General features: G+C 42.2%; 1 protein-coding gene across 11 annotated transcripts in view; it reads left to right on the top strand.

The window, feature by feature from the left end:
• Positions 1-15708, top strand: part of Tnik (TRAF2 and NCK interacting kinase) — a 408685-nt gene that overhangs the window by 244853 nt on the left and 148124 nt on the right. The window lies entirely within an intron of this gene.

Genomic DNA, 15708 nt, shown 5'->3' on the forward strand with positions numbered 1-15708 from the left:
AAGTCTGTGGATGAAATACCTAACACAATGTCCGATACCACTGTAGGACCTCAGCAAAGTTGCTTTGCTTTGCCTGCACACCCTACCCAGTAGCTTTGTTCCCCAGTTCTTGAGAGAGCTGATTGCCTGTCCCACCAATGGCCATTGACAGTCACTACCTCACTGTCTGCTGTGCTCCGTGCAGATTGTCTTTCTTTGCCTTTGTAATTTCTGACACTGGAACACTTCATCCCCAGTTCTCCAGTGGATGCAGAACCATCTTGGTTCGATGACATTAAAAGGGATTTGCCCCCTTTGCCAATGTTTTGAATCAGCTTCAAGTGTAGCCCATCCAGTGAAAGGTGGACCACTTGATTTGCTTCTCTTCTTCTTTTAAATCTTTGTTCCTCTCATGTGGTACTGTTGGATTGATGACTCTGAAGATTAATGCCTTGCTTATCTTCCGGGGCCCTGGGTATATGTCTAACTCACAGAACTCCTTGAGTGGGTGTCTCCTAAATGCCAAGGACTGTGGTACACTGTGTAGTTCAGTGATGCATAGACGTTTCTCTAGGCTCAGTCTTAGATAAAAGCTACTGTGCTGATGAATATGACATTTGAAATTCAACCAAGATGGAGGGAGGGAGAAGCATCCAGTGTATTTACATGCTGACCAGAAAAGATGTGATGATGTTAGTTTAAACATTAACAAGAGTTTATTCTCCATAATACTGAGTAGTCAGCCTTCAGAGGTGAAAAGAAATGCTGAGAAATTTTCCCCTTTAGACACATCTCCAAATATAACATAAAGGTACAGTATAGGGCAAATAAGGCTTGATGGAAGTGGTTTAACATGTTGTGTGGTGTCTGAAAACAGTAGTCTCTTGGTACACAGCAATGTGCATGTGGAAGTTAGAAAATGAAGAAAGAGAAGAGAATGAATGTGAGTGTGTCGTCTGAGGAGATACACCAAGGTGCTATGCTGGAAATTTAAACCTTGAGAAACTTGATTATGTAACTCTTAGAAGAAATCACAAAAATACAATAGAGATGGAAGTCACTACTTTAGGAAGAATGGTTGTTTCATACCTGATGAGCAGAGTATAAAAGCCTTCAGGTGTGATGGACGTGTACAAGTCAATGGGGACAAAGAGGAAACTACCAATGGAGAAGGTATGTGAAAGTCAAGACAGCAGCCACAATCAGTTACAACTGAACATGTTATTTTGATTTGTTTATGTCTTTATTTAGTTTAATTTATTTACTTCACTACCCCTTCCAAGTCACCCCCCAACCCTTCCTCCATCCCCTTCTCTGAGTGGCTGGGGGTTCTCCTGGGTATCTCTGCACCCCGGCACATCAAGTCTCTGTTTTTTAAATGTTCCTCAGGAACCCCAGAAATATGTGTTGCTACAGCTTAACTCAAGGACAGTTAGAATACACACAGGTCCCCCCCCCCAAAACACACACATACACACACACAGAGATAGTGGGGGGAGGGAGGGAGGGAAAGAGGGAGGGAGAGAAAGAAATAGATGTATATAAAATATGTGTGTATATAAATATTCTTTTAAAAATGTGCCTTAGTTCTGAACCAGTATTTCTGTAAGTAGAAATTTATTGAAAGTAAATATTTACATAACTACATAAATAAATTAACCAATAAAAAATTCATTTAACCTTATGGTCAATCAAACTAAACCTAGATTCATTCTTATGAATGGATGAACATTAGCTATTATAGTAAGATTCCAAAGTCTTTCTTTAAAGATTATAATTAAATGTACTATCTTTTCATTTTTATAAGAAAGGATATATATGTGTGTATATATATATGTATGTATATATACATATATATGTATATGGACATATATATGTGTGTGTGTGTGTGTGTGTATATACATATACACACACACAGACAAGATTGAGATCCCTGGACTAGACCGGCACCAATGAGGAGAACATGTACTTGTGAGTATTATTTCTTGAACTCCCAGAGATCCATCTACTTCCACCTGCTAAGTGCTGGGATTAAAGGCATGCACCATCATGCCCAGCTATTTTTTTTTAATTCTACACTTTATTAATTAAAAAGTAGAAAGCAAAACAAAAAAATTGCACATCCAAATTAATCAGACCCTAAACTCTACAACTCAGTGTTAGCGTAGCCAGTGGAGCTGGGAGTTACAGAGCTTCACATTGGATTTCATGCCTTCTCTATTGAATATATTTTTATGTGCATACCCACCATGAAAATAAAAAAAAAACAAATCCATAACAGAGTTAGAACTAAACAGACAATGAGCTTTATGTCCTCTTTCACAACTCATGCCTTTCACTTGCACGCAGTCCTTCCTCGTTGGCTCTTTATTCTTGCTCTGGTTTTCTGCATAGTACACTGTACCCATATGACATTTGTTCAGCTATATACCTGTTATTGCCTAGGTTCCATACTGAGGGACAGCACTCAGGATTTTTCTTTTTGAGATTGGATAATCCCATTTAGTATAATACATTCTAAGCTCACCCTTTTTGTTTGTTTGTTTGTTTGGTTTGTTGTTGTTGTTGTTGCTGTTGTGAGGCATACCCATGTTCCTCTCCCACTTAAAGCTTATGAACCTTTTCTGTTGTTCCTTGAACTGCCTCTCCTGGTACTGTCCTATCTCTTCACAATGACCGACAGGGCAGAGATTGTGCCTTTTGTTTCTTTGCTTCTCTTCAGTTCCTGGGCAATATGAACTAAAAAAAGCATCCATTTGTGAGTGGGAACAGCATCACTGAGCCAAGCCTGGTTGCCGGGGTGATTTCCAAGCGTGGCTTCCTGAGGGCCTCAAAGCTCAGTGGAATATAAAGAGGTAGCATGTACCAGATGCTTTTGTGTCCCAGAGAGTTTCTTCATTGTCTAGAATCCAGCCTTTCAGTGTTGTCCTGTACACGGTGAGCTATAACTGATGGCTGTAGAGAATCATTCTGGTCTTATCTCAGTTCAGACTATGAGGGTGCTTCTGTGTGCCCTTGCAGTTTTTGCCACCCCCTAAAGAACCATCATCCTTCTCACATCCCATGTGGCAGATGGAACCCACTGCCTTGTGCAGGATGGGCAAGTTCTGTTCTGACTCCCCCTGCCAGTTGTATTGAGGTTTAACCGGCAAACTTAGATAGTATTAATGAGGATGTGGAGAACGGAATGCTTGTGCACTGCTGGGGGGCGTTGTCCATTGTGGAAGACCCTGTGGAGGATATCATCCAATAGTTCAGTCTGAGCATAGATGAACAAAATGAAATCAGTGTATCCAAGAGGCATCTGCACATACGTGTTCCTTCATGTAAGTATTATTCACAGTGCAGGAGGCGGGATGTGGTCAGGGCGGTAGTACCAACTAAGCACAAGCATGAATTAGCCATCACGGTAAGTTAACCCATTTCTTGAGTTTAGTAATGGAAAAGGTAATGGCTTGTGTCTGCTGGTTTAGGGAATCCCTATCCTTCTGAGCACTCCACTAGCAATCTTCTGACAGCATCTCTGTCGCTGAGGGTAAGGTCAGGCCAGGAAGTCTGTCCTAAGGCAAGAGGATAATTTATTCTTATAATTGCACTTGTATGTGAAACAAAACTAAAGAAGGGTTGGGGATGGGGGAGGTCCTTGCCAGCTTCGACAGTGGGTGAGCTAGTCTGAGCACTGCTGGAGAGATACCCTGCTGGCCTGGGTGTGAGAGCGCTGGCGGGCTGACTGACTCTGCTACCACCCAGGCCCAGTTGTAGGGCTTTGAGTTGGCCCATCTCCCTCATCTATGAACTGGTACAGCACTTGAAAGGGACAATCCTGCTGATCCATAGCTGCAGGACCTCCATGACACAGCAACAACAGGATATCCAAGAGGTATCCCGATGAAGATCCAGTATTGATAGCTTAGCCCTGAAACAGACCAATGACTCATTGCAAGGAACATTTACAAGTAAAGATAGAGACAAAGGGTATATTGTATGATACACTACAGCTTCCGTGACAAGATTTTTCTATCCTATCTTATTTAATTTTATTGGGGGAGGGAGGGTTGCAAAGGCAGAGGGTGGATTCAAAGAGATGGGGAGATGAGTGGGATTGGATGCATAATATGAAATTCAGAAGAATCAATAAAACATTTTTATAAAGAACACTGTTTTACAACACTTACCACCTCCTTACCAATACACCGAGGTCTGTTGGTATAATATGATATTATGACAATGTTAACACTGCCACATTGTATTGTTTAATTGTATTTGTAGCCATTTTACACATTAAAGATTATTATCTACACTGTACAGATTAAGAAATTAGACTCAGAGAAATTAGAAGATTTGTCTGAGGTCTCAGCTTATCAGGAATAAAGCCAATAACCTAGCTTACTCCAGGGTAAGTGATGTGAGATTCAACTCAGCATCTTTCTCCTTTGGTCATGTAAAAATGGCTTCACTATCAAACTTGGTGTCCTGGATAGGGATGGGGCTTTATGTTTTAATAAACTTATTTTGAAAGCTAGGTATGGTAGTACTGAGCAGCAGAGTCAGGGGGATCTCTGCGAATTCCAGGCCAGTCAGGGTTACATAGTGAGGCCTTCTCTCAAAATAATAAATAAGATTTTGCCCTGACATTTGATCTTGCCTCCTCAGTTTCTCATATATTCAAAGAGAATAATGAAACCACTCAGCCGTTAATAAGGCTGCCATGAAGCATAAGAAACACTTTTGTGGAAAGCCACCTTAAGCCTTTTGGGAATGTCTTCTCAAATAATTGCAAAGGTCAAAGATAGTTGACTCTTCAGACTACTGACATATTTGCAAGGATCATGTAAGTATAAAAATGTATCTTACAGACACATCGCCGACACAGCCAAGAGTAGCTGGTCCTAATATGCAATATCTGAGCTCAGCCTGATGGCATGAAATACTCCTCAGATACTCCTTTAGCCAAGGCTGGTGTTTGGAGGTCTGCAATACATGTCTCACCAGGGGACACGTATGTAGTGGCAGGTCTCTGATTGAGTTGTAATCTGTGTGGATTCTATCAGGCCTATTGTAGCGATAAACTCTTGTTTGGTATCAGCTCCATAGAAACACAACCACTTCTGATAATGGCAAAGTAATTCTCCTTTATCAACTACTCGGGGCCTGGTCCGGAAATCAAAAAAGGGAGCTCTTTTCAATAAAGATTCTGATCTCTGGGTAACAGCGCCACTCAAGACACTCGGCGACACTGTCTCATCTCTCTCTACCACATCCCAGGCCTGCCAGGTTCTCTGGGTTTGCTATAAGAACTACTCAGATACCAGAGGGAGGGAAAGGTCCTGCATATGAAATGGACTAATTTTTCCACAATAACATAATGACTCTACACATATTTTGCTGTCCTGTTGATGCTGTCACAACAAACAGAGATCTAGATGTCTCTTGAGAGGAAATAAGTTTCTATTTAACTCCTAAAATGTAGAGCAGTCTAGTATGATGAGAGGCGATTGGGCCGGCCGAAGCAGCAAATTAGCCTCTCATTAAATTGAAGTGATGGAGATTGGTAGATGCAGGGTTGAGATGCTATGTTGTGAAGCAGGAGAGATGGCTCAGTGGGTAAGACTGCTTTCTGCACAACATGAGGAGCTGAGTTAGGATCGTAGTACTAAAATAAAAAGCCACGTGTGCCTGAGTGCTTACCTATAACCTCAGGGCTGTGGGAGAGACAATGAGGTTGCTATTTGCCAGGCTAGATAAGGTTCCAGAGAGACTGCTGCAGGGAGTCAGGTCGGGTGGAAAGCGATAGTGTGGAACCCCTTCAGCAGCACCCCTGCTCCTGTACATGTGTGCAAATGTAGCAAATGCGCACATGCAAGTGATGTTGAGTACATTTGCGCATCTGTCTAATGATCAGATACATCCTGGTCTGATTATCTATGGCCTGATGGATCTGGGTTCTAGCCGCAGGATAAGCAGGCTCTCTAATACTTAGTTTCTAGTTTATAAAATGTTAATTGGACCAGGTCTCTGTGTTTTCCAGCTGACAACCTGGAGAATCAATATACTTAGTTTGGTCTCCATAAAGCAGTGAGGTTTTAATTAAGTCAATATTAGAAAAATTGAACAGATTCTTATGGAAGTCTGAATTCCTTGAAGTTTAAAAAGTAATCAAATGATGTAGAAATACTGGACTTGAAATCCCACATAGCAGCTGTGCTGGCTGCCCAGATGTTCCAGATGATGCCCAGATGTGCCAGATACCCAAGGAGTCATAGGTGTTGCTTCAGCCTGCACCACAGAACCTGGCTCCTGTGCTCTTTATATTCCGTTAACTCCATGCCTTGAATTACTTATTCAGCTCCTGTGTGAGATCACCATAGAATAAGATGCTGAGATTTTTGAATGCATGGTGTCATTGAACTGCCTGGACTCAGGTTGGTCACACCTCAGCCTAAATGGGCCATATTTTCCCGTTCTATTGCTCCAGCATTGTAGCAGAAACCATGCCCAAATTCAGTGTGGGTTGTTTCAATATTTCCATGTTGGTCCTAATCTAGGATATCTGCATCATAGCCTCATCCCCACGGGGCTCAGGGGCACTACAGAAGAGCGGTGGGAATTGGGAAGGAATGCTTTAAACCGTGTGCTAGATGCTGCACAGCTGTTGGACTAATGAACTCACAGCAACTGAGGTTACTCACACAAGAGGATGCCAATCAAAACTGTGTGGATTAGATAGGGGCTCTCGAAACCCCAGCCCTGGCTCAGAAGCTTGGTGGTTGAGGATCTCTTGGGTAGGGAGAGTCAGTTTGATTCAGGCAAATGGCCCCGGATAGGATGCCCATGCTCACATGGCTATAGACAACACTGACTGAACTCGGGCTATGCAACCGGGGCATGCAATTGGGAAGGAGACAGCAGGAGGGGCTTAGAGGGGGAGAAAGGTTGGGGATGGGGGTAGTCACAATATATTTTAGGCATGTATGGAATTCTTAAACAATGAACAAAAACAAGACGTTGAGGAACATGTTCACAAATGTTCAGCCATCAGAGCCTCGCCTCGCCAATTGGGCATTGAGATCCCTCTAAGTTCTGGGTATCAAAAATGAGCCTTTCGATCTTGGTCCTGGACCCGCCGAACTTAGGGAATTAGTCTGAACAGGTGAGAGGGTGCGCCAGAGAACCTGACAGCTTCTGGAACAGGCGGAAGCACAGAGGCGCTGAGGCAGCACCCTGTGTGGGCCGGGGACAGCCGGCCACCTTCCGGACCAGAGGACAGGTGCCCGCCCGGCTGGGGAGGCGACCTAAGCCACAGCAGCAGCGGTCGCCATCTTGGTCCGGGACCCGCCGAACTTAGGGAATTAGTCTGAACAGGTGAGAGGGTGCGCCAGAGAACCTGACAGCTTCTGGAACAGGCAGAAGCACAGAGGCGCTGAGGCAGCACCCTGTGTGGGCCGGGGACAGCCGGCCACCTTCCGGACCAGAGGACAGGTGCCCGCCCGGCTGGGGAGGCGACCTAAGCCACAGCAGCAGCGGTCGCCATCTTGGTCCGGGACCCGCCGAACTTAGGGAATTAGTCTGAACAGGTGAGAGGGTGCGCCAGAGAACCTGACAGCTTCTGGAACAGGCGGAAGCACAGAGGCGCTGAGGCAGCACCCTTTGTGGGCCGGGGACAGCCAGCCACCGTCCGGACCGGAGGACAGGTGCCCGTCCGGCTGGGGAGGCGGCCTAAGCCACAGCAGCAGCGGTCGCCATCTTGGTCCGAGACCCGCCGAACTTAGGAAATTAGTCTGAACAGGTGAGAGGGTGCGCCAGAGAACCTGACAGCTTCTGGAACAGGCAGAAGCACAGAGGCGCTGAGGCAGCACCCTGTGTGGGCCGGGGACAGCCGGCCACCTTCCGGACCGGAGGACAGGTGCCCACCCGGCAGGGGAGGCGGCCTAAGCCACAGCAGCAGCGGTCGCCATCTTGGTCCCGGGACTCCAAGGAACTTAGGAATTTAGTCTGCTTAGGTGAGAGTCTGTACCACCTGGGAACTGCCAAAGCAACACAGTGTCTGAGAAAGGTCCTGTTTTGGGCCTTCTTCTTCGGCCAGGAGGAGGTCCAAATACAAGATATCTGCGCACCTTCCCTGTAAGAGAGCTTGCCAGCAGAGAGTGCTCTGAGCACTGAAACTCAGAGGAGAGAATCTGTCTCCCAGGTCTGCTGATAGACGGTAACAGAATCACCAGAAGAACAATCTCTAAACAGAGTCAACTATAACTACTAACTCCAGAGATTACCAGATGGCGAAAGGTAAACGGAGGAATCTTACTAACAGGAACCAAGACCACTCACCATCACCAGAACCCAGCACACCCACTTCGCCCAGTCCAGGGAACCCCAACACACCTGAGAACCTAGACCTAGATTTAAAAGCATATCTCATGATGATGGTAGAGGACATCAAGAAGGACTTTAATAAATCACTTAAAGAAATACAGGAGAACACTGCTAAAGAGTTACAAGTCCTTAAAGAAAAACAGGAAAACACAATCAAACAGGTAGAAGTCCTTACAGAAAAAGAGGAAAAAACATACAAACAGGTGATGGAAATGAACAAAACCATACTAGACCTAAAAAGGGAAGTAGACACAATAAAGAAAACTCAAAGCGAGGCAACACTAGAGATAGAAACCCTAGGAAAGAAATCTGGAACCATAGATTTGAGCATCAGCAACAGAATACAAGAGATGGAAGAGAGAATCTCAGGTGCAGAAGATTCCATAGAGAACATCGGCACAACAATCAAAGAAAATGGAAAATGCAAAAAGATCCTAACTCAAAATATCCAGGAAATCCAGGACACAATAAGAAGACCAAACGTACGGATAATAGGAGTGGATGAGAATGAAGATTTTCAACTCAAAGGTCCAGCAAACATCTTCAACAAAATTATTGAAGAAAACTTCCCAAATCTAAAGAATGAGATGCATATGAACATACAAGAAGCCTACAGAACTCCAAATAGACTGGACCAGAAAAGAAATTCCTCCCGACACATAATAATCAGAACATCAAATGCACTAAATAAAGATAGAATACTAAAAGCAGTAAGGGAAAAAGGTCAAGTAACATATAAAGGCAAGCCTATCAGAATTACACCAGATTTTTCACCAGAGACTATGAAAGCCAGAAGAGCCTGGACAGATGTTATACAGACACTAAGAGAACACAAACTGCAGCCCAGGCTACTATACCCAGCCAAACTCTCAATTATCATAGAGGGAGAAACCAAAGTATTCCACGACAAAACCAAATTCACGCATTATCTCTCCACGAATCCAGCCCTTCAAAGGATAATAACAGAAAAAAACCAATACAAGAACGGGAACAACGCCCTAGAAAAAACAAGAAGGTAATCCCTCAACAAACCTAAAAGAAGACAGCCACAAGAACAGAATGCCACCTTTAACAACTAAAATAACAGGAAGCAACAATTACTTTTCCTTAATATCTCTTAACATCAATGGTCTCAACTCGCCAATAAAAAGACATAGACTAACAAACTGGCTACACAAACAAGACCCAACATTTTGCTGCTTACAGGAAACTCATCTCAGAGAAAAAGATAGACACTACCTCAGAATGAAAGGCTGGAAAACAATTTTCCAAGCAAATGGTATGAAGAAACAAGCAGGAGTAGCCATCCTAATATCTGATAAGATTGACTTCCAACCCAAAGTCATCAAAAAAGACAAGGAGGGACACTTCATTCTCATCAAAGGTAAAATCCTCCAAGAGGAACTCTCAATTCTGAATATCTATGCTCCAAATACAAGAGCAGCCACATTCACTAAAGAAACTTTAGTATAGCTCAAAGCACACATTGCGCCTCACACAATAATAGTGGGAGACTTCAACACACCACTTTCACCAATGGACAGATCATGGAAACAGAAACTAAACAGGGACACACTGAAACTAACAGAAGTGATGAAACAAATGGATCTGACAGATATCTACAGAACATTTTACCCTAAAACAAAAGGATATACCTTCTTCTCAGCACCTCATGGTACCTTCTCCAAAATTGACCACATAATAGGTCACAAATCAGGCCTCAACAGATTCAAAAATATTGAAATTGTCCCATGTATCCTATCAGATCACCATGCACTAAGGCTGATCTTCAATAACAAAATAAATAACAGAAAGCCAACATTCACATGGAAACTGAACAACACTCTTCTCAATGATACCTTGGTCAAGGAAGGAATAAAGAAAGAAATTAAAGACTTTTTAGAGTTTAATGAAAATGAAGCCACAACGTACCCAAACCTTTGGGACACAATGAAAGCATTTCTAAGAGGGAAACTCATAGCTATGAGTGCCTTCAAGAAAAAACGGGAGAGAGCACATACTAGCAGCTTGACAACACATCTAAAAGCTCTAGAAAAAAAGGAAGCAAATTCACCCAAGAGGAGTAGACGGCAGGAAATAATCAAACTCAGGGGTGAAATCAACCAAGTGGAAACAAGAAGAACTATTCAAAGAATTAACCAAACGAGGAGTTGGTTCTTTGAGAAAATCAACAAGATAGATAAACCCTTAGCTAGACTCACTAAAGGGCACAGGGACAAAATCCTAATTAACAAAATCAGAAATGAAAAGGGAGACATAACAACAGATCCTGAAGAAATCCAAAACACCATCAGATCCTTCTACAAAAGGCTATACTCAACAAAACTGGAAAACCTGGACGAAATGGACAAATTTCTGGACAGATACCAGGTACCAAAGTTGAATCAGGATCAAGTTGACCTTCTAAACAGTCCCATATCCCCTAAAGAAATAGAAGCAGTTATTAATAGTCTCCCAGCCAAAAAAAGCCCAGGACCAGACGGGTTTAGTGCAGAGTTCTATCAGACCTTCAAAGAAGATCTAACTCCAGTTCTGCACAAACTTTTTCACAAGATAGAAGTAGAAGGTATTCTACCCAACTCATTTTATGAAGCCACTATTACTCTGATACCTAAACCACAGAAAGATCCAACAAAGATAGAGAACTTCAGACCAATTTCTCTTATGAACATCGATGCAAAAATCCTTAATAAAATTCTCGCTAACCGAATCCAAGAACACATTAAAGCAATCATCCATCCTGACCAAGTAGGTTTTATTCCAGGGATGCAGGGATGGTTTAATATACGAAAATCCATCAATGTAATCCATTATATAAACAAACTCAAAGACAAAAACCACATGATCATCTCGTTAGATGCAGAAAAAGCATTTGACAAGATCCAACACCCATTCATGATAAAAGTTCTGGAAAGATCAGGAATTCAAGGCCAATACCTAAACATGATAAAAGCAATCTACAGCAAACCAGTAGCCAACATCAAAGTAAATGGAGAGAAGCTGGAAGCAATCCCACTAAAATCAGGGACTAGACAAGGCTGCCCACTTTCTCCCTACCTTTTCAACATAGTACTTGAAGTATTAGCCAGAGCAATTCGACAACAAAAGGAGATCAAGGGGATACAAATTGGAAAAGAGGAAGTCAAAATATCACTTTTTGCAGATGATATGATAGTATATATAAGTGACCCTAAAAATTCCAACAGAGAACTCCTAAACCTGATAAACAGCTTCGGTGAAGTAGCTGGATATAAAATTAACTCAAACAAGTCAATGGCCTTTCTCTACACAAAGAATAAACAGGCTGAGAAAGAAATTAGGGAAACAACACCCTTCTCAATAGCCACAAATAATATAAAATATCTCGGCGTGACTCTAACGAAGGAAGTGAAAGATCTGTATGATAAAAACTTCAAGTCCCTGAAGAAAGAAATTAAAGAAGATCTCAGAAGATGGAAAGATCTCCCATGCTCATGGATTGGCAGGACCAACATTGTAAAAATGGCTATCTTGCCAAAAGCAATCTACAGATTCAATGCAATCCCCATTAAAATTCCAACTCAATTCTTCAACGAATTAGAAGGAGCAATTTGCAAATTCATCTGGAATAACAAAAAACCGAGGATAGCAAAAACTCTTCTCAAGGATAAAAGAACCTCTGGTGGAATCACCATGCCTGACCTAAAGCTTTACTACAGAGCAATTGTGATAAAAACTGCATGGTACTGGTATAGAGACAGACAAGTGGACCAATGGAATAGAATTGAAGACCCAGAAATGAACCCACACACCTATGGTCACTTGATCTTCGACAAGGGAGCCAAAACCATCCAGTGGAAGAAAGACAGCATTTTCAACAATTGGTGCTGGCACAACTGGTTGTTATCATGTAGAAGAATGCGAATCGATCCATACTTATCTCCTTGTACTAAGGTCAAATCTAAGTGGATCAAGGAACTTCACATAAAACCAGAGACACTGAAACTTATAGAGGAGAAAGTGGGGAAAAGCCTTGAAGATATGGGCACAGGGGAAAAATTCCTGAACAGAACAGCAATGGCTTGTGCTGTAAGATCGAGAATTGACAAATGGGACCTAATGAAACTCCAAAGTTTCTGCAAGGCAAAAGACACTGTCTATAAGACAAAAAGACCACCAACAGACTGGGAAAGGATCTTTACCTATCCTAAATCAGATAGGGGACTAATATCCAACATATATAAAGAACTCAAGAAGGTGGACCTCAGAAAATCAAATAACCCCCTTAAAAAATGGGGCTCAGAACTGAACAAAGAATTCTCACCTGAGGAATACCGAATGGCAGAGAAGCACCTGAAAAAATGTTCAACATCCTTAATCATCAGGGAAATGCAAATCAAAACAACCCTGAGATTCCACCTCACACCAGTGAGAATGGCTAAGATCAAAAATTCAGGTGACAGCAGATGCTGGCGAGGATGTGGAGAAAGAGGAACACTCCTCCATTGTTGGTGGGATTGCAGGCTTGTACAACCACTCTGGAAATCAGTCTGGCGGTTCCTCAGAAAATTGGACATAGTACTACCGGAGGATCCAGCAATACCTCTCCTGGGCATATATCCAGAAGAAGCCCCAACTGGTAAGAAGGACACATGCTCCACTATGTTCATAGCAGCCTTATTTATAATAGCCAGAAACTGGAAAGAACCCAGATGCCCCTCAACAGAGGAATGGATACAGAAAATGTGGTACATCTACACAATGGAGTACTACTCAGCTATTAAAAAGAATGAATTTATGAAATTCCTAGCCAAATGGATGGACCTGGAGAGCATCATCCTGAGTGAGGTAACACAATCACAAAGGAACTCACACAATATGTACTCACTGATAAGTGGATACTAGCCCAAAACCTAGGATACCCACGATATAAGATACAATTTCCTAAACACATGAAACTCAAGAAAAATGAAGACTGAAGTGTGGACACTATGCCCCTCCTTAGAAGTGGGAACAAAACACCCATGGAAGGAGTTACAGAAACAAAGTTTGGAGCTGAGATGAAAGGATGGACCATGTAGAGACTGCCATATCCAGGGATCCACCCCATAATCAGCATCCAAACGCTGACACCATTGCATATACTAGCAAGATTTTATCGAAAGGACCCAGATGTAGCTGTCTCTTGTGAGACTATGCCGGGGCCTAGCAAACACAGAAGTGGATGCTCACAGTCAGCTAATGGATGGATCACAGGGCTCCCAATGGAGGAGCTAGAGAAAGTATCCAAGGAGCTAAAGGGATCTTCAACCCTATAGGTGGAAAAACATTATGAACTAACCAGTACCCCTGAGCTCTTGACTCTAGCTGCATATGTATCAAAAGATGGCCTAGTCGGCCATCACTGGAAAGAGAGGCCCATTGGACACGCAGACTTTGTGTGCCCCGGTACAGGGGAACGCCAGGGCCAAAGGGGGGGAGTGGGTGGGTAGGGGAGTGGGGGTGGGTGGGTAAGGGGGACTTTTGGTATAGCATTGGAAATGTAAATGAGCTAAATACCTAATAAAAAATGGAAAAAAAAAAAAAAAGAATTTAGCAAGGCCTAGGAGATAGGGGAGTTGTGATATTGCATTATTCATGAGGCCTGCCAAGAGCAGAACCCCCTGGTGCTAGCCTTCTCAAGGTTCAAAGGTATAGCACTAGAGTGTGAAATCCTTACCTGTCACTAAGCTGACCCTAGGCAGGACTGCTTTATCTTTACTGTAAACATTTACCTGGTTCCTGTAAGTCCCTTTGTAGTCATTCCTTTGTTTTGTATCAGGTAACTTCAATGTACCTTGCCTGCTGTGACTTCCAACCCCATATATTTTCTGTACTATATAAAACTGGTATTCACTTTGTGAGAATACATTCAGGTTCTACACAATCTCACATGTTGATCTGTCTGTCACTGGCTAATGCCTTGCCCACCTGCCCCAGAAACTCATTCCATGCAGACAAAGGGACCCAGAGGATCTGCAGCAGGGTGGGTTGAGGAGCAGGGGGAGGGAGGACAGGGGAGGAGTTTTTTGGAGGGGAAACTAGGAAAGGGGATAACATTTGAAATGTAAGTAAAGCAAATATCTAATAAAAAAAGAATCACATTAGAGATTCTCAGATAGTGACTAGAAATTCTTATTTTAAACAGTACAACGTAAGATCCTTTTGATTAAGTCTAAATAATTTCTGTCCCTCTTCAAACCCTCTTCAAACCCCATTTTATTTCAATATATACCTTTCTTTAGTCATCACAAAAGGAAATTTTATGCCTCATGACACTTTATTTTATGAATGCTGTAAATCTGAAAAACAGAACAAAACCAGTTGAAGTTTTCAACAACAGCCCACTGTTTAAAAAAAAAGAACATATGCTTGCATACATTCCTATAAATCCAAGAATATATTAACATTGAGAAAGAAATTAGTGCTACCCTTTCAGATATTAAACATGGGAGACTATAAATCAATCGTTTTACTTATTCATGCTTTTATTCATTCATTTGATAATTCAACAAATATAACAAATATTTACTGGATGCTTATTTTGCACCAAACATTATATGGTTTGAGGGAAAGATAGCAGATTCATTAATAAATGATGTTTTTGTTTCAAATAACTCTCAATGGCTAACCCTATAAAATGGATGGAATCTACATCACATGAAATTGCTATTTACCTTAAATATATGTACTAAAAATAATTTCTGGCTGTTTATCCTATCTTTAATAAATATGCTGAAAATATTGTGTAAATATCTAAAAAAAAAAAAAAAAAAATGAGCCTTTCCCCTTGAAAAGAAACTCATTTCCATCACTGGTTGTTGCTTTTATGAGTAGAGAACTTCCTTTGTAGACATACACTAAGTCACTGTCCTAGGGAAACAAATGAATCTCATTACTTGAGAGCAGAAATCCAAGAAGGTGGGACTTTGTAAGTGTGGGAGTCTAAAATGGTCAGGAGAACGGCTCTGAGCAGAGGCTGCTGCCTTGCCCTTAGTGCAGGATTTATGAACTGGGGTGGGGGGTGGGGCTGCTGACAAGATGGAAAACCTAATTTTTTTTGTAATCCCAAGAACTTTCATTTAAATTGTTTACACTGGTTTTTGCCTTAACAAAAGAATGACTTTGTCTGTATTCAAAACTGATTGTGAAGCTCCTGGCTCTCGGTTTAGATTAACATTGACCTAAGGTTCTTGTCCACACCTTGCTTCTCAGGACCTTCGGCTGTCAAGGTACTCTACCGTGAATTTGCAAAGCCTATGATTTTTAGCTTTGTTCTGGTTTTTGTTTTTTTCTGTTTGTGGTGGGGAGCACTGAGTG

This window comes from Mus musculus, chromosome 3 (genome assembly GCF_000001635.26).
Source record: "Mus musculus strain C57BL/6J chromosome 3, GRCm38.p6 C57BL/6J".
Classification (NCBI taxonomy): Eukaryota; Metazoa; Chordata; class Mammalia; order Rodentia; family Muridae; genus Mus; species Mus musculus.